This window comes from Pelobates fuscus, chromosome 1, assembly GCF_036172605.1.
Source record: "Pelobates fuscus isolate aPelFus1 chromosome 1, aPelFus1.pri, whole genome shotgun sequence".
NCBI classification, from domain to species: domain Eukaryota; kingdom Metazoa; phylum Chordata; class Amphibia; order Anura; family Pelobatidae; genus Pelobates; species Pelobates fuscus.
In genome coordinates, this window is record NC_086317.1 from 303,756,439 (window position 1) to 303,776,321 (window position 19,883).

The window sequence follows — 19,883 nt, forward strand, 5'->3', positions numbered from 1 at the left end:
GTGTAACAGGGTTTTGGGGATGCCCCCTAGTGTCTTTGGGGTCCTTAAACCTAGTTAATTCACTATGCCTGACAGGCGGATCCTGAGCCTCCGCTATCTGGGAGCTGGGGTACATGTCTGCGGCAGCGCCTCCACCCAGTGGAACATCCGGGGTAGGGATGTGGGGTCCCACTGGGAACATACTTGGTGCAATAAGACTGACACAGCCTAACTGGAACTAACTTTATATGGTAAATAGCAATTGAACCGACACACATAGGAAAATACAATGGCGTAACAGATAACAATGCAAATGTGGATTTTCCCCACTCACCCACCAGCACACCTGCGTCCCACCCCCTTATCTTCGCCCTAGCGGCCGTTGGTGCACATAGGAGAGTTGGGGCCCTAATAAGTCCTGCTCCACAGAGTCACTGACACAGCCTCAGATGTGTAATGTCTGTACGGGACCTCAGAGTCTTTACTGTGAGTGAGAAGACAGGTGCCCTGTGGTGATACAGGGAGAGGTTTGGCTTACCCTCACAACACAATTAACCAGGTAGTCAGTAGCAGTCTCCTCTCACTGGATTCACCAAACGTCTGGGCTCAATGCTTGTCTTTGCCAGCAGGTCCCTCTCTCATCTGGTGTGATCTTGGGTTAAACAAGTTCTCTCCGCCAGGTTCCATCTCTTTTTACAGTCTCTCACATGTCCTCCATTTCAGCTCAGCATGTCATCCTTCTAGAATCCTTTTAGGCCCTCCTTCCCCAGAGCTGTGCAGGAAATCCTCCCAGGAACTGATGATGCCACACTCCTCCCACTGATTTCAGCAAGTCATGTGATCAATGCTCAATGTTTTATTAACAACATACTGGGGCCATGTGCCATCTACTGGGCATTTCAGATAATGCAGCCTGTGTAACTTCACAGGGTTACACATGCAAAAAGAAGATATCAAAAAAGTAAATGCTCCTCACTTGACAAAAAAAGTCTGTGAATACAATGTTGAAAAGAAAATCCCCAAAAGTTAAAGGTTGCTGGAGAGGAGAAAGAATCCGACCTCCAACCTACGTTAACCAGAGGTGTGCCCATACAACATAGTATATGGCTCAATATGCCATGGTAAACCATAGAAAAAGTATGTATGAATAAAACAAAAAAACTTTAATAAATCGTTACATAAAGGTAAACAGACAAGAATAAAAACTGTAAAATACAGTGCTATCCTCCGAGGGTCTAGGTTGTAGATGGGGTCTAGATGCTATTATGCAGATAAATGCAGGAGAGCTTTGAGCAACTTACTAGTGTAGAAATAATAATAGTAATACGGATAGTATCGGGATAAACCCAATTTACAGGTAGAGAGTTGCTCCTCAAGGTAGTGGAGACAGAGACAGTACGGGATATCTACTAATAGGTGGAGTGCAACTTACAAGAACAGGTGCTGCCAGTAGTGGGGGCAACCCTGAAATAATATATGAGACACGAAGTATATGTCTCAAAGTTGAGTGCGCCTATAGGGGCCTCTAAATCTAAGCTGTATCCTTAAACATGCTATCCCACACGCAGTCGGGTCAGATATAGAAGGCAACCCTAGATTAATACTATGTTAATATATCAGTTAACTTGTAATCTAGAGTGCATACAGTCTAACACCTGAAAAGCATATACTTGTGGCCACGGTGGCAAAAGTAGACCAACTAACTGGTAGGTATAGTAGATGACAAAACCGTATAGGATGGTCAGGCAAAGGCGACAACTCAAAAATACATATGCAAGGTTTAAATTAAATTAAATCAAATTAAACTCTTGGTAAAGGAGTGTCAAGTTCCTTATACCTGTCCGAAGGTTATAAACAGTCAGCTACTCATGCCCTAAAGACCACCTTGGTACAGAGTGGCTAGTATGGGCAAACAGTTAGTGGTACCTAGAAAGCCACCTTTGTAGTAAGTGGCTCTAAAGTGAGAGTTAAATAAGGTTAGCTTAGAAATAGATAGAGGTTCACCTTAGGTAAACAGGCTAGTAGAATCCCTAAATCTCCTGTCTCATAACTCCCCTGACTATAGATACATCTGCTTGTAAATCGATCATGCCAAATAAGGACTGACTAGACAGTCCATCCTGTACCCCAAACCCATTAGAGGAAAAACCCCCAAAACGTGGAACAAAAAACTAAATAAATGAGGTAAAAACGGCTAACTAAGAGCCTAAAAGTGGCATCATAAATTAGTACAGCCTAAAGTCTGGCGTCCTTGCTGACGCGCGTTTCGGCGCTATGTGGCGCCTTTATCAAAAGCGAAGACATACCTGGACCCTGCCGGACTTTAAACGGGCTAGTCACACCTCTCCCACGTCATGCGGCCAATCATAGGCCGCCACGGAGCAGAGAGGGGAGGAGCTAACGTCCGATCTGATCTCATAGGACAGTGAGTCCGGGAAGGGCATTCAACAGCGAGCAAGATCGCTGCATACAGCGGTGACTCACATTAACCCCTCATTGTCCCTGTCCGATCACATTAACCCCTGATGTCCCCTAGGAGAGGGGGACAGTAGGGTGTATAAAGTGCCCCCTGAAAACGAATTACTGTACTGAGGGGGGGGGGGGGGGGGAGAGCCAGCTGCTATATTTATTAAAGAATTAAAGGTGTATATATTAACAAATATGGGCAATGAGCTGTAAACACCTACCAAGGTATATAATGCATTAGATGGCAGAAGATTGTTGGAAAGAATTTGTCCACAATGTTATAGTAATGCTCTCTAAAATAAGGCGAATTATTTTATTTAGTATTTACACGTATGTTTGCCATCTCAATCCGCTATTTACAAATATTTACAGAGATAAATTTAGGTGAAAGTAGATCACCATTTCGGAAAACAGTACCAGCAAAGTACAGGTAATATTGCAAAAAAACCTAGGAATTGTACCGAGAAAAAATAATAATAAATAAATAAATATAAAGGGATATTTACAGTGATATTTAGTGACAATAATTCAACACTTCCAGAATTGTTGCCAAAAGTACAGAGAGATTATTATCGGAGGAATTCTACGTATAGTATACATTGTTAGAGAAAGGGGGAAAAGGAGAACCCTTCATTCAGGCCTTGAGGGCTTAGAGTCTTAAGTTGGTAGATCCAGAAGCATTCCCTCTGTCTAAGAAATTTATCATAATTTCCTCGTCTGGGGTTTCTTTTGACTAATTCCAGACCGCAGAAACGTAGCCCTTTTGGGTTACTATTGTGGTGTTCGCGGATATGTCTCGAGATGGGGGTATCAGTCAAGTTCTTACATGATCTGATATGCTCCTGGATCCGTTTCTTAAAAGGGCGGAAAGTCTTGCCCACGTATTTCATATTGCACTCACAGGTTAGGAGGTACACGATGCCTGCTGTATTACAATTGAAGAAGGAGGTTATATTAAACTCCATCTTTTCTAGACTGTCTTTTACTTTCTTAGAGTCTTTTTTTATAAATTTGCAGGAAATGCATCTTCCGCAGCCGAAAGTCCCCACTAAGGGGGTTTGGAGCCATGTTTTCGGAGGTAGTACAGTTTTCAAATGACTTGGGGCCAAGAGATCTCGTAGGTTCTTACCTCTGCGAGCAGTGATGGTAACATTCGGTGCTAGTACCTCCTGAAGATGTACATCGCTTGTTAGCAAAGGCCAGAAGCGGCCGAGGGAGTTTTTGATATTGTCCCACCCTGCGTCAAAGGTGGCAATCAAACGTATCGTCCCCTTGGGATCCTCAGATGGTTTTTGGATGTTATCACGAATCAAATTCTCTCGGTCTGAATCCAGGGCTCTCTTATATGCTCGTTTAAGGCATCTATTGGGATATCCTTTTGCCCTGAAATGTTCCCTTAGGGTTCTTGCCTTAATCTTAAATTCCTCGATCGTACTACAGTTGCGTCTGATCCTGAGGTACTGTCCAGTGGGAATACCCCTTTTCAGTGATGTTGGGTGGAAACTGTCCCATCTCAGGAGATTGTTGGACGCAGATGGTTTGCGATAGAGGGTAGTGTCAATCCTATTGCCAGACGTAATGGAGATTGTAAGGTCTAGGAAGTTTAGGCTAGAGCCCCCAAACTCGTTTGTAAAACGTAAATTTTCCCCATTTATATTGAGAATCTGAACAAACTCATCAAAGTCCTCAGAACTACCCAACCACACAATTAGGACATCATCTATATAGCGACGCCACAAGTAAATCAAGGGGAGATATTGGGAGATCCCAGTGTGTTGGGATAGATGTTCCTCCCACCAGCCTAAGTGGAGGTTGGCATACGATGGGGCACAAGCTGTCCCCATCGCAGTTCCCCTAATTTGGTGGTAAAATTTGTTCTTAAACGTGAAATAATTGTGTGTGAGTATGAACTCAAGTAGTTCGAGGCAGAAGGTGGTATGTGAGCTTGCGGAGACACTTCTTTGTCCTAAGAAGTGATTAATATGGCTGATGCCATTGGAATGGGGGATTGAGGAGTACAGAGACTCGATGTCTAGACTACAGAGTTTAGCTTGAGGTGGTACCTCAAGATTAGCTAGAAGGGCAAGGGTCTGTTTCGTATCTTGAAGGTAAGATGGGAGTTTTTCGACAAAAGGTCTTAAAATTTTGTCTATATAAATACTCCCATTCTGAGTTAGATTCTCAATGCCTGAAACTATAGGGCGACCCGGGGGGGGAAGACATACTTTTGTGCACTTTTGGCAAGCAGTAGAAGGTTGCTATCTTGGGATACCGGTTGAGGATGAATTCATATTCATCCCCTGATAGCAACCCTCCACTGCGGCCCCTGTCCAGAATCTCCTTGTACTTAGTGAGAAAGTCATTGGTAGGGTCTGACTTTAAAACTTTATAGGTGTTTTCATCTTCCAAAACCTTAAGTACCATTTCTACATAGTGGGTGAGATCCATCATAACAATGTTCCCACCCTTATCCGCAGGTTTTATGATGATTTCGGTATTTTCTCTAAGTAATTGTAAGGCTGTCTGTTCTTTTCTGGACAGATTCATATTTGGACACCATTCGAGAGATCTAGTGTCTAGCTTATCTATTTCATTTTTCATAGTTTCCAGAAAAAGCTCGATATTACGATAGTTGCCCAAATACGGGGTGAATTTACTTTTAAGTTTGAGGTCAGTGTAGTTAGGTTGGTTGGTCTCGTTATTTTCCTCCCATAAGTCCATGAGATTCATCAGGCACTCATACTCTTTGTTGGACATACCATGAGATTTTGCCTTTTTTTCTTTATTGATCTCATGAAATTTATGCAGAGTTAGTTTACGTGCAAATAGATGGAGGTCTTTAACCCACATGAATTTATTAAGAGGAGGTACAGGTACAAATGATAATCCTTTTTCCAACAGGGCAATGTGGTCTTTATTCAGGGTCTGTTTGGAGAGATTGATAACTCTTAGACCAAGGTCAGAGTTGTTGCTGGGTGTTTTCCCCAGCTCACCTAGAACTTTCTCCGGTCGTTTCTCCTTCCCCTGCTCCCTTCCCTGTTTCGGGTAGAGTACCTGTTTCTGCGGGTTTGTATACCATCCAGGTGACCCATCTCTAAAAAATTCACCCCTTTTTTAAGTATGCCTTTGGGATTAGTATACCCTGGAGCGGTTGAGGTTTGTGGCTGAGGTTCAATTTGTGAGCTACTAGATGCATCAGTATCCGTATCCGAAGACTCATAGTCTGATGTTAAATAATTATCAGAGTTAGTTCTTACTCTACGGTTAAAATGGTGGTAGACTTTATTTGTTTGATAATCTTTTGAGTCTCTGACAAATTTCTGGTGCTTGCGTATTTTGATGTTATTTTGGAATTTGTCAAGATTATTCTTAAGTCTCGTCTCAAATTGGGTAAACTCTGTGTTGGATTGATATTGCTGTACTGTGGCAATCTCGTTTTCTAGGCTTTGATTGACCTCTATCACTTTCTCTTTCTCAAATTTTACTAAAATCTCCATAAAGCGTTTAGAGCAGGTCCCTGCTGCGGATTCCCACTCTTTCATTAGTTCGATGTTCTCTGTATAAGAAGAGGGTAAATTTCGGACCCTCAGACCCCGAGGGATCATATCCTTCTTAATATAGTTTTCAAGAGAGGAAATCTCCCAGCTGGACTTAATTTGTTTTTTATACAGACTCTGTAAAGTATTAAATGACTGATTGATGTCTGGAGTGAGGTTAGAGTAATCTAACTGTTCAACTGAAAATACATTGTCAGAGTCTCTGCACCATAAATTGCTATCTGGTTTGTTTGACAGAAACCCCGCCATCTTATGCAGGTACTTAAAGAAGTAATGAGAAAGTAATTAGCGATTGTATTAATGTTAGAATTAAGTGGTAGGTATATTAGTCCTGGTACTGAAACCAAAAAATTGTATAGAGAAAAAGGTGACTGAAGGATTAGACAAAAGTCCAATCCTAAAGACACAGAAATAGGACTAGATGGGCAACAAAATGGGCATAACCCAAAGCGATAAATGAAAAGAAAATCCCCAAAAGTTAAAGGTTGCTGGAGAGGAGAAAGAATCCGACCTCCAACCTACGTTAACCAGAGGTGTGCCCATACAACATAGTATATGGCTCAATATGCCATGGTAAACCATAGAAAAAGTATGTATGAATAAAACAAAAAAACTTTAATAAATCGTTACATAAAGGTAAACAGACAAGAATAAAAACTGTAAAATACAGTGCTATCCTCCGAGGGTCTAGGTTGTAGATGGGGTCTAGATGCTATTATGCAGATAAATGCAGGAGAGCTTTGAGCAACTTACTAGTGTAGAAATAATAATAGTAATACGGATAGTATCGGGATAAACCCAATTTACAGGTAGAGAGTTGCTCCTCAAGGTAGTGGAGACAGAGACAGTACGGGATATCTACTAATAGGTGGAGTGCAACTTACAAGAACAGGTGCTGCCAGTAGTGGGGGCAACCCTGAAATAATATATGAGACACGAAGTATATGTCTCAAAGTTGAGTGCGCCTATAGGGGCCTCTAAATCTAAGCTGTATCCTTAAACATGCTATCCCACACGCAGTCGGGTCAGATATAGAAGGCAACCCTAGATTAATACTATGTTAATATATCAGTTAACTTGTAATCTAGAGTGCATACAGTCTAACACCTGAAAAGCATATACTTGTGGCCACGGTGGCAAAAGTAGACCAACTAACTGGTAGGTATAGTAGATGACAAAACCGTATAGGATGGTCAGGCAAAGGCGACAACTCAAAAATACATATGCAAGGTTTAAATTAAATTAAATCAAATTAAACTCTTGGTAAAGGAGTGTCAAGTTCCTTATACCTGTCCGAAGGTTATAAACAGTCAGCTACTCATGCCCTAAAGACCACCTTGGTACAGAGTGGCTAGTATGGGCAAACAGTTAGTGGTACCTAGAAAGCCACCTTTGTAGTAAGTGGCTCTAAAGTGAGAGTTAAATAAGGTTAGCTTAGAAATAGATAGAGGTTCACCTTAGGTAAACAGGCTAGTAGAATCCCTAAATCTCCTGTCTCATAACTCCCCTGACTATAGATACATCTGCTTGTAAATCGATCATGCCAAATAAGGACTGACTAGACAGTCCATCCTGTACCCCAAACCCATTAGAGGAAAAACCCCCAAAACGTGGAACAAAAAACTAAATAAATGAGGTAAAAACGGCTAACTAAGAGCCTAAAAGTGGCATCATAAATTAGTACAGCCTAAAGTCTGGCGTCCTTGCTGACGCGCGTTTCGGCGCTATGTGGCGCCTTTATCAAAAGCGAAGACATACCTGGACCCTGCCGGACTTTAAACGGGCTAGTCACACCTCTCCCACGTCATGCGGCCAATCATAGGCCGCCACGGAGCAGAGAGGGGAGGAGCTAACGTCCGATCTGATCTCATAGGACAGTGAGTCCGGGAAGGGCATTCAACAGCGAGCAAGATCGCTGCATACAGCGGTGACTCACATTAACCCCTCATTGTCCCTGTCCGATCACATTAACCCCTGATGTCCCCTAGGAGAGGGGGACAGTAGGGTGTATAAAGTGCCCCCTGAAAACGAATTACTGTACTGAGGGGGGGGGGGGGGGGGGAGAGCCAGCTGCTATATTTATTAAAGAATTAAAGGTGTATATATTAACAAATATGGGCAATGAGCTGTAAACACCTACCAAGGTATATAATGCATTAGATGGCAGAAGATTGTTGGAAAGAATTTGTCCACAATGTTATAGTAATGCTCTCTAAAATAAGGCGAATTATTTTATTTAGTATTTACACGTATGTTTGCCATCTCAATCCGCTATTTACAAATATTTACAGAGATAAATTTAGGTGAAAGTAGATCACCATTTCGGAAAACAGTACCAGCAAAGTACAGGTAATATTGCAAAAAAACCTAGGAATTGTACCGAGAAAAAATAATAATAAATAAATAAATATAAAGGGATATTTACAGTGATATTTAGTGACAATAATTCAACACTTCCAGAATTGTTGCCAAAAGTACAGAGAGATTATTATCGGAGGAATTCTACGTATAGTATACATTGTTAGAGAAAGGGGGAAAAGGAGAACCCTTCATTCAGGCCTTGAGGGCTTAGAGTCTTAAGTTGGTAGATCCAGAAGCATTCCCTCTGTCTAAGAAATTTATCATAATTTCCTCGTCTGGGGTTTCTTTTGACTAATTCCAGACCGCAGAAACGTAGCCCTTTTGGGTTACTATTGTGGTGTTCGCGGATATGTCTCGAGATGGGGGTATCAGTCAAGTTCTTACATGACCTGATATGCTCCTGGATCCGTTTCTTAAAAGGGCGGAAAGTCTTGCCCACGTATTTCATATTGCACTCACAGGTTAGGAGGTACACGATGCCTGCTGTATTACAATTGAAGAAGGAGGTTATATTAAACTCCATCTTTTCTAGACTGTCTTTTACTTTCTTAGAGTCTTTTTTTATAAATTTGCAGGAAATGCATCTTCCGCAGCCGAAAGTCCCCACTAAGGGGGTTTGGAGCCATGTTTTCGGAGGTAGTACAGTTTTCAAATGACTTGGGGCCAAGAGATCTCGTAGGTTCTTACCTCTGCGAGCAGTGATGGTAACATTCGGTGCTAGTACCTCCTGAAGATGTACATCGCTTGTTAGCAAAGGCCAGAAGCGGCCGAGGGAGTTTTTGATATTGTCCCACCCTGCGTCAAAGGTGGCAATCAAACGTATCGTCCCCTTGGGATCCTCAGATGGTTTTTGGATGTTATCACGAATCAAATTCTCTCGGTCTGAATCCAGGGCTCTCTTATATGCTCGTTTAAGGCATCTATTGGGATATCCTTTTGCCCTGAAATGTTCCCTTAGGGTTCTTGCCTTAATCTTAAATTCCTCGATCGTACTACAGTTGCGTCTGATCCTGAGGTACTGTCCAGTGGGAATACCCCTTTTCAGTGATGTTGGGTGGAAACTGTCCCATCTCAGGAGATTGTTGGACGCAGATGGTTTGCGATAGAGGGTAGTGTCAATCCTATTGCCAGACGTAATGGAGATTGTAAGGTCTAGGAAGTTTAGGCTAGAGCCCCCAAACTCGTTTGTAAAACGTAAATTTTCCCCATTTATATTGAGAATCTGAACAAACTCATCAAAGTCCTCAGAACTACCCAACCACACAATTAGGACATCATCTATATAGCGACGCCACAAGTAAATCAAGGGGAGATATTGGGAGATCCCAGTGTGTTGGGATAGATGTTCCTCCCACCAGCCTAAGTGGAGGTTGGCATACGATGGGGCACAAGCTGTCCCCATCGCAGTTCCCCTAATTTGGTGGTAAAATTTGTTCTTAAACGTGAAATAATTGTGTGTGAGTATGAACTCAAGTAGTTCGAGGCAGAAGGTGGTATGTGAGCTTGCGGAGACACTTCTTTGTCCTAAGAAGTGATTAATATGGCTGATGCCATTGGAATGGGGGATTGAGGAGTACAGAGACTCGATGTCTAGACTACAGAGTTTAGCTTGAGGTGGTACCTCAAGATTAGCTAGAAGGGCAAGGGTCTGTTTCGTATCTTGAAGGTAAGATGGGAGTTTTTCGACAAAAGGTCTTAAAATTTTGTCTATATAAATACTCCCATTCTGAGTTAGATTCTCAATGCCTGAAACTATAGGGCGACCCGGGGGGGGAAGACATACTTTTGTGCACTTTTGGCAAGCAGTAGAAGGTTGCTATCTTGGGATACCGGTTGAGGATGAATTCATATTCATCCCCTGATAGCAACCCTCCACTGCGGCCCCTGTCCAGAATCTCCTTGTACTTAGTGAGAAAGTCATTGGTAGGGTCTGACTTTAAAACTTTATAGGTGTTTTCATCTTCCAAAACCTTAAGTACCATTTCTACATAGTGGGTGAGATCCATCATAACAATGTTCCCACCCTTATCCGCAGGTTTTATGATGATTTCGGTATTTTCTCTAAGTAATTGTAAGGCTGTCTGTTCTTTTCTGGACAGATTCATATTTGGACACCATTCGAGAGATCTAGTGTCTAGCTTATCTATTTCATTTTTCATAGTTTCCAGAAAAAGCTCGATATTACGATAGTTGCCCAAATACGGGGTGAATTTACTTTTAAGTTTGAGGTCAGTGTAGTTAGGTTGGTTGGTCTCGTTATTTTCCTCCCATAAGTCCATGAGATTCATCAGGCACTCATACTCTTTGTTGGACATACCATGAGATTTTGCCTTTTTTTCTTTATTGATCTCATGAAATTTATGCAGAGCTAGTTTACGTGCAAATAGATGGAGGTCTTTAACCCACATGAATTTATTAAGAGGAGGTACAGGTACAAATGATAATCCTTTTTCCAACAGGGCAATGTGGTCTTTATTCAGGGTCTGTTTGGAGAGATTGATAACTCTTAGACCAAGGTCAGAGTTGTTGCTGGGTGTTTTCCCCAGCTCACCTAGAACTTTCTCCGGTCGTTTCTCCTTCCCCTGCTCCCTTCCCTGTTTCGGGTAGAGTACCTGTTTCTGCGGGTTTGTATACCATCCAGGTGACCCATCTCTAAAAAATTCACCCCTTTTTTAAGTATGCCTTTGGGATTAGTATACCCTGGAGCGGTTGAGGTTTGTGGCTGAGGTTCAATTTGTGAGCTACTAGATGCATCAGTATCCGTATCCGAAGACTCATAGTCTGATGTTAAATAATTATCAGAGTTAGTTCTTACTCTACGGTTAAAATGGTGGTAGACTTTATTTGTTTGATAATCTTTTGAGTCTCTGACAAATTTCTGGTGCTTGCGTATTTTGATGTTATTTTGGAATTTGTCAAGATTATTCTTAAGTCTCGTCTCAAATTGGGTAAACTCTGTGTTGGATTGATATTGCTGTACTGTGGCAATCTCGTTTTCTAGGCTTTGATTGACCTCTATCACTTTCTCTTTCTCAAATTTTACTAAAATCTCCATAAAGCGTTTAGAGCAGGTCCCTGCTGCGGATTCCCACTCTTTCATTAGTTCGATGTTCTCTGTATAAGAAGAGGGTAAATTTCGGACCCTCAGACCCCGAGGGATCATATCCTTCTTAATATAGTTTTCAAGAGAGGAAATCTCCCAGCTGGACTTAATTTGTTTTTTATACAGACTCTGTAAAGTATTAAATGACTGATTGATGTCTGGAGTGAGGTTAGAGTAATCTAACTGTTCAACTGAAAATACATTGTCAGAGTCTCTGCACCATAAATTGCTATCTGGTTTGTTTGACAGAAACCCCGCCATCTTATGCAGGTACTTAAAGAAGTAATGAGAAAGTAATTAGCGATTGTATTAATGTTAGAATTAAGTGGTAGGTATATTAGTCCTGGTACTGAAACCAAAAAATTGTATAGAGAAAAAGGTGACTGAAGGATTAGACAAAAGTCCAATCCTAAAGACACAGAAATAGGACTAGATGGGCAACAAAATGGGCATAACCCAAAGCGATAAATGAAAAGAAAATCCCCAAAAGTTAAAGGTTGCTGGAGAGGAGAAAGAATCCGACCTCCAACCTACGTTAACCAGAGGTGTGCCCATACAACATAGTATATGGCTCAATATGCCATGGTAAACCATAGAAAAAGTATGTATGAATAAAACAAAAAAACTTTAATAAATCGTTACATAAAGGTAAACAGACAAGAATAAAAACTGTAAAATACAGTGCTATCCTCCGAGGGTCTAGGTTGTAGATGGGGTCTAGATGCTATTATGCAGATAAATGCAGGAGAGCTTTGAGCAACTTACTAGTGTAGAAATAATAATAGTAATACGGATAGTATCGGGATAAACCCAATTTACAGGTAGAGAGTTGCTCCTCAAGGTAGTGGAGACAGAGACAGTACGGGATATCTACTAATAGGTGGAGTGCAACTTACAAGAACAGGTGCTGCCAGTAGTGGGGGCAACCCTGAAATAATATATGAGACACGAAGTATATGTCTCAAAGTTGAGTGCGCCTATAGGGGCCTCTAAATCTAAGCTGTATCCTTAAACATGCTATCCCACACGCAGTCGGGTCAGATATAGAAGGCAACCCTAGATTAATACTATGTTAATATATCAGTTAACTTGTAATCTAGAGTGCATACAGTCTAACACCTGAAAAGCATATACTTGTGGCCACGGTGGCAAAAGTAGACCAACTAACTGGTAGGTATAGTAGATGACAAAACCGTATAGGATGGTCAGGCAAAGGCGACAACTCAAAAATACATATGCAAGGTTTAAATTAAATTAAATCAAATTAAACTCTTGGTAAAGGAGTGTCAAGTTCCTTATACCTGTCCGAAGGTTATAAACAGTCAGCTACTCATGCCCTAAAGACCACCTTGGTACAGAGTGGCTAGTATGGGCAAACAGTTAGTGGTACCTAGAAAGCCACCTTTGTAGTAAGTGGCTCTAAAGTGAGAGTTAAATAAGGTTAGCTTAGAAATAGATAGAGGTTCACCTTAGGTAAACAGGCTAGTAGAATCCCTAAATCTCCTGTCTCATAACTCCCCTGACTATAGATACATCTGCTTGTAAATCGATCATGCCAAATAAGGACTGACTAGACAGTCCATCCTGTACCCCAAACCCATTAGAGGAAAAACCCCCAAAACGTGGAACAAAAAACTAAATAAATGAGGTAAAAACGGCTAACTAAGAGCCTAAAAGTGGCATCATAAATTAGTACAGCCTAAAGTCTGGCGTCCTTGCTGACGCGCGTTTCGGCGCTATGTGGCGCCTTTATCAAAAGCGAAGACATACCTGGACCCTGCCGGACTTTAAACGGGCTAGTCACACCTCTCCCACGTCATGCGGCCAATCATAGGCCGCCACGGAGCAGAGAGGGGAGGAGCTAACGTCCGATCTGATCTCATAGGACAGTGAGTCCGGGAAGGGCATTCAACAGCGAGCAAGATCGCTGCATACAGCGGTGACTCACATTAACCCCTCATTGTCCCTGTCCGATCACATTAACCCCTGATGTCCCCTAGGAGAGGGGGACAGTAGGGTGTATAAAGTGCCCCCTGAAAACGAATTACTGTACTGAGGGGGGGGGGGGGGGGGGAGAGCCAGCTGCTATATTTATTAAAGAATTAAAGGTGTATATATTAACAAATATGGGCAATGAGCTGTAAACACCTACCAAGGTATATAATGCATTAGATGGCAGAAGATTGTTGGAAAGAATTTGTCCACAATGTTATAGTAATGCTCTCTAAAATAAGGCGAATTATTTTATTTAGTATTTACACGTATGTTTGCCATCTCAATCCGCTATTTACAAATATTTACAGAGATAAATTTAGGTGAAAGTAGATCACCATTTCGGAAAACAGTACCAGCAAAGTACAGGTAATATTGCAAAAAAACCTAGGAATTGTACCGAGAAAAAATAATAATAAATAAATAAATATAAAGGGATATTTACAGTGATATTTAGTGACAATAATTCAACACTTCCAGAATTGTTGCCAAAAGTACAGAGAGATTATTATCGGAGGAATTCTACGTATAGTATACATTGTTAGAGAAAGGGGGAAAAGGAGAACCCTTCATTCAGGCCTTGAGGGCTTAGAGTCTTAAGTTGGTAGATCCAGAAGCATTCCCTCTGTCTAAGAAATTTATCATAATTTCCTCGTCTGGGGTTTCTTTTGACTAATTCCAGACCGCAGAAACGTAGCCCTTTTGGGTTACTATTGTGGTGTTCGCGGATATGTCTCGAGATGGGGGTATCAGTCAAGTTCTTACATGATCTGATATGCTCCTGGATCCGTTTCTTAAAAGGGCGGAAAGTCTTGCCCACGTATTTCATATTGCACTCACAGGTTAGGAGGTACACGATGCCTGCTGTATTACAATTGAAGAAGGAGGTTATATTAAACTCCATCTTTTCTAGACTGTCTTTTACTTTCTGGGGTTTTTGGGGTTTTTTCCTCTAATGGGTTTGGGGTACAGGATGGACTGTCTAGTCAGTCCTTATTTGGCATGATCGATTTACAAGCAGATGTATCTATAGTCAGGGGAGTTATGAGACAGGAGATTTAGGGATTCTACTAGCCTGTTTACCTAAGGTGAACCTCTATCTATTTCTAAGCTAACCTTATTTAACTCTCACTTTAGAGCCACTTACTACAAAGGTGGCTTTCTAGGTACCACTAACTGTTTGCCCATACTAGCCACTCTGTACCAAGGTGGTCTTTAGGGCATGAGTAGCTGACTGTTTATAACCTTCGGACAGGTATAAGGAACTTGACACTCCTTTACCAAGAGTTTAATTTGATTTAATTTAATTTAAACCTTGCATATGTATTTTTGAGTTGTCGCCTTTGCCTGACCATCCTATACGGTTTTGTCATCTACTATACCTACCAGTTAGTTGGTCTACTTTTGCCACCGTGGCCACAAGTATATGCTTTTCAGGTGTTAGACTGTATGCACTCTAGATTACAAGTTAACTGATATATTAACATAGTATTAATCTAGGGTTGCCTTCTATATCTGACCCGACTGCGTGTGGGATAGCATGTTTAAGGATACAGCTTAGATTTAGAGGCCCCTATAGGCGCACTCAACTTTGAGACATATACTTCGTGTCTCATATATTATTTCAGGGTTGCCCCCACTACTGGCAGCACCTGTTCTTGTAAGTTGCACTCCACCTATTAGTAGATATCCCGTACTGTCTCTGTCTCCACTACCTTGAGGAGCAACTCTCTACCTGTAAATTGGGTTTATCCCGATACTATCCGTATTACTATTATTATTTCTACACTAGTAAGTTGCTCAAAGCTCTCCTGCATTTATCTGCATAATAGCATCTAGACCCCATCTACAACCTAGACCCTCGGAGGATAGCACTGTATTTTACAGTTTTTATTCTTGTCTGTTTACCTTTATGTAACGATTTATTAAAGTTTTTTTGTTTTATTCATACATACTTTTTCTATGGTTTACCATGGCATATTGAGCCATATACTATGTTGTATGGGCACACCTCTGGTTAACGTAGGTTGGAGGTCGGATTCTTTCTCCTCTCCAGCAACCTTTAACTTTTGGGGATTTTCTTTTCATTTATCGCTTTGGGTTATGCCCATTTTGTTGCCCATCTAGTCCTATTTCTGTGTCTTTAGGATTGGACTTTTGTCTAATCCTTCAGTCACCTTTTTCTCGTGAATACAATGTTGCCACTGGATTATTGGAATGTACTTGCCATTGGAAATATTTTATTACATTTAATCACATATGTAAGCATAGGAATATATGATGCCTGTTTGTTTAATATCTGTGTGTTGAACTGTGTTAGAAATATACACTCTTGAGACCAATAACTTCTAGAGTAAAATACAGGGTTAGCTTGCATCGAAATGTATATTAGTAAACCTCCAAAACATTAACGTATATATAAGAGAGGAATAGTTGGAATATTAACAGGTCCAGCAAATTATAGGATCATTAAAAAATAATTGGGCTATAATTGTATTTTATAACACATTATACATCTAAAATCCTAACATTTTGGAGATTCAAGTGGCTTAAAGTTTGCTGGTATAGATTTGGTAAAATTGGACCAGAGAAAAGATGATTTAGACAAAAAGCTGAGGAGGAGATAACATCTAGGAATTTATCAGTTCAAAATTTATCACCAATGGACTTGAATGAGGGGGTTCTCTTGTACACCATTTATAAATGATTAAACCAAGTGTCTAATTTGTGACACTCTCCTTTAAATAATATATTTTTTTTTATACATGAGCAGTGTGGCTCCCATGTTTTTGATTAATTTATTGCAACTTCTCATCCTCTTTGCAGTCATCCATGACTCAAGAGTCTGTTTTAATATGGACAGTAGTCAATTACATCCATCAATTTGATGCCTTTACCTAATATTGATAATTTAGCTTCAGTGAGCATATATCCTTGCTTAGGTAGCGCTTCCGAACCATCTATCATATCGCATATGCACTTTATTTATAAAATATTTTACCAGGAAGGAAACATTGATATTTCTATTGTTTTCAAGTATGTCCTGGGTCCACAAAACATGGCATTGATACAATAGGGTACAATAAAATACAAAAACAATATTAATCCACAATATATAAAAGATTTAAAATAGAACAGGTAGGAAATATATAATCAACCATGACAGGTGCATTCTGTTTTGAGATATGTAGAGATGGATCTCTTAAAGGACTTTAGGCTTGGGGAAGATTTGAAAAGGTGCGGGATGTCGTATATTTATCTCAGAACAGTGAATTTTAGTTTATATACACGATGATTATGATCTATTTATTCTTATTTTATTGCAGACAAAATCAATAATGAATGTGTGTGGAACTGTATAAGTGGGGAACACCATGCCAGAGTAGGTGGTTGTTTGACTCTTGCATCATTGAGGGGAACTTCCCCTTCATGTGAATAAAGTCTCGAGTAGACCGCCCTGATAGGCGGATTTCAAAAACAGGATGCTGTATGTGCTCCATATGAGTTCACTATACAGGATGGTCATGCTGGAGTGGGCAGTCTCTACATTCTCTTATCATTGCAGGGGAGTTTCCCTCCCACATGGAGAATGCTCCTTACAGACCACCCATGCATGCAGACCTTAAAATGGGATGTCATATTCAAGACACCCCTTTATGTGGCTCCACCTCCCCTTCACACCTTTGAAGCATGTGTAATTTGATTGGACACTGAAGGAGGCATAAAACATGTACCAACGTTTAATTGCCTTACATGTAGCATTTGACAGGCTACAGAAACCAATACAAAACCTCAGTGTTTAGGTGATATAACCCTCCACCTTAACTTACCGAGTAAGAGTGCAGCATTACAGGATAAATGGACACTTGCCCTTCAGTACCACATACAGGGACAATGTTGTCATAAAAATAAAAAAGAAACACAAAAAATATAAATGGTGTGATATTGTTAAACCATATGCATCGATTAATAATTTTTTAGTATCTCAACTCAAATTTTTAGAGCCTTTTATGGTATAGGCTCTAAACAAACAGGTTTTCAGGCACTCTTTCAGGTGCAACCAGACCCTTTCTCCAACTCTTAAGTTGTACTCAAGTGATGATATATGGGACCAGAAAAAAATAAGAAATATAAGTGTAGTTTCTAGATATTAATTAATATATCAAACCGTCATTTCTTCAAATTCTTGCTCACCTTTTTCAGAGCCTATAAACCTGGCTCTAAGTGTAAGCACTTCGTGTCAAACTTTTGGGATGACACTTCCCCTTTAAGACCAGGAAATAAAGGTGTTCCGTGCAACAGGATTTAGGTAAGTAGAAAACTATAACTATTTATTGGACATAAAGAAAAAGCAATATAAAAGTATAAAAACATAGATAAAAGTCCAAAGTAAACCTCTATCCTCAGCCAAGACACATTTCACCCTCCTTAGTAAAACAGTTAGTCTTTTGGATCTGTAAATGATTTTGCATGCCTTTTTTTTAACTACATGTATTGCTTTAGGCCTGGCATAATCTACACCAGAAAAAAACACCTTTATGTAAAAACGTATGTTCTTTGGTGTTTTATTTTTTTTTTTTTTTTTTTTTATATGATTGTGCACTTAGGTGCTTTGTAAACTAGGTGCTAGGTAAACCAACAGCTGAGACTAAATATATTTGTAAGCGCCTAGTCATCAAATTTTTTGCAATACTTTTTTGTTTGACAGGGAACCCCGACAAAAAGGAATGCTAACACCGAAACGCAGCGGGTTTTTTTCTCTCACATTAGCAAAAAGGTTTTCTTTTTTCCATTTGATGGGAACGTATACGTTTTAAGTTGATTTTAGACTGATGCCTGGAGGCTGCCTCTGTTGGAGGCACCTATCACAACTTAGGCTAGCTTTATACATCCTTTATGAGCTTAGTTTAGCAATTGAATTTTTGTATATGCAGTTCACTAAATATTATATATTCAGTTAAAGGACCACTATAGGCACCCAGACCACTTCAGCTCAATGAAGTGGTATGGGTGCCAGGTCCATCTTGGGTTAACCCTGCAGCTGTAAACATAGCAGTTTCAGAGAAACTGCTATGTTTACATTAGGGTTAATCCAGCCTCTAGTGGCTGTCTCATTGACAGCCGCTAGAGGCGCTTTCACACTTCTCACTGTGATTTTCACAGTGAGAAGATGCTGCCGTCCATAGGAAAGCATTGAGAAATGCTTTCCTATGGACTGATTGAATATGCATGGAGGATAACGTCGGAAGAGGGAGGAGAGTCCCCAGTGCCGAGGTAGCCCGGCGCGGGAGAAAGGTAAGTGTTTAACCCCTTAACCCCTCTTGAACTGGGCAGGAGGGGGACCCTGAGGGGGGGGGAACCTAAAGCGAGTTTGTTTTCCTGGCACTATAGTGGTCCTTTAACCCCTTAAGACCGCAGAACGTACTATGCCGTCCTTATTTGGGCGGCTCTAAACGCCGCAGGACGGCATAGTACGTCCTGGGCGGTCTTCAGCCCCACGTGGCCGGCGGAACATGGCCGCTGCAGATCGCGGTCGGGGGGCATGCCTGGCCCCCCAGGCATCCCCCCTGTGCCTGGGGACCGCGGTCTGCAGCTTCCGATCGCAGTGACAGGCTGTCACTGCGATCGGTATTTACCATGTATTTACCATGTGTCAGCCGATTTGAAATCGGCTGACACATGGAGCCGGCCGCATTCTTCTGCAGCAGATCGCGGTCGGGGGACATGCCTGGCCCCCCAGGCAGCCCCCCTGGGGTCAGTGACCGCGATCTGAACTGTCAGGCTGCAGTCTGATCACACTGACAGGCTGCCATAGCCTGTCAGTGCGATCAGTGTTACTATGTGTCAGCCCATTGGCTGACACATGTAACTGCAGCCATTAGCCCCCTACAGATCGCGGTGGGGGGCATGCCTGTACCTCCCAGGCATCCCCCTGTGGCCAATTACCGCGATCTGTAGGAGGTGATCACAGTGACAGCCAGTCACTGTGATCACTGTTAGTATGTGTCAGCCAATGATCTCAGATCACTGGCTGACACATTGTCTCTGCCCCTCTCCTCACCTCACTTCGATCTGAGAGAGAGAGGCAGAGAGATCGTGGTTTTTGCAGCTCCTGTGGAAAAATAAAGTTTAAATTTTTTTTTAAAGTTTTAAAATTTATATTTTATTTAACCCTTTCAGTGCTGATCACAGCATATTACTGTGATCAACCTGATTAGGGTATTTATTTATTATTATTTTTTTGGATCAAAAAAAAAATATTTCTAATTTTTTTTGATCCTTTGTGTCAGTCGCAGTAACCCAAAGTACTGTATCAGTGATCACTGTGATCAGAGGGCTCTCTGATCAGACTGACCTTTTTTAGGGTTATTTTTACAGATCAAAAAATAACCCTTTCAGTTTTAAAAACTTTTTTGGGTCAAAAA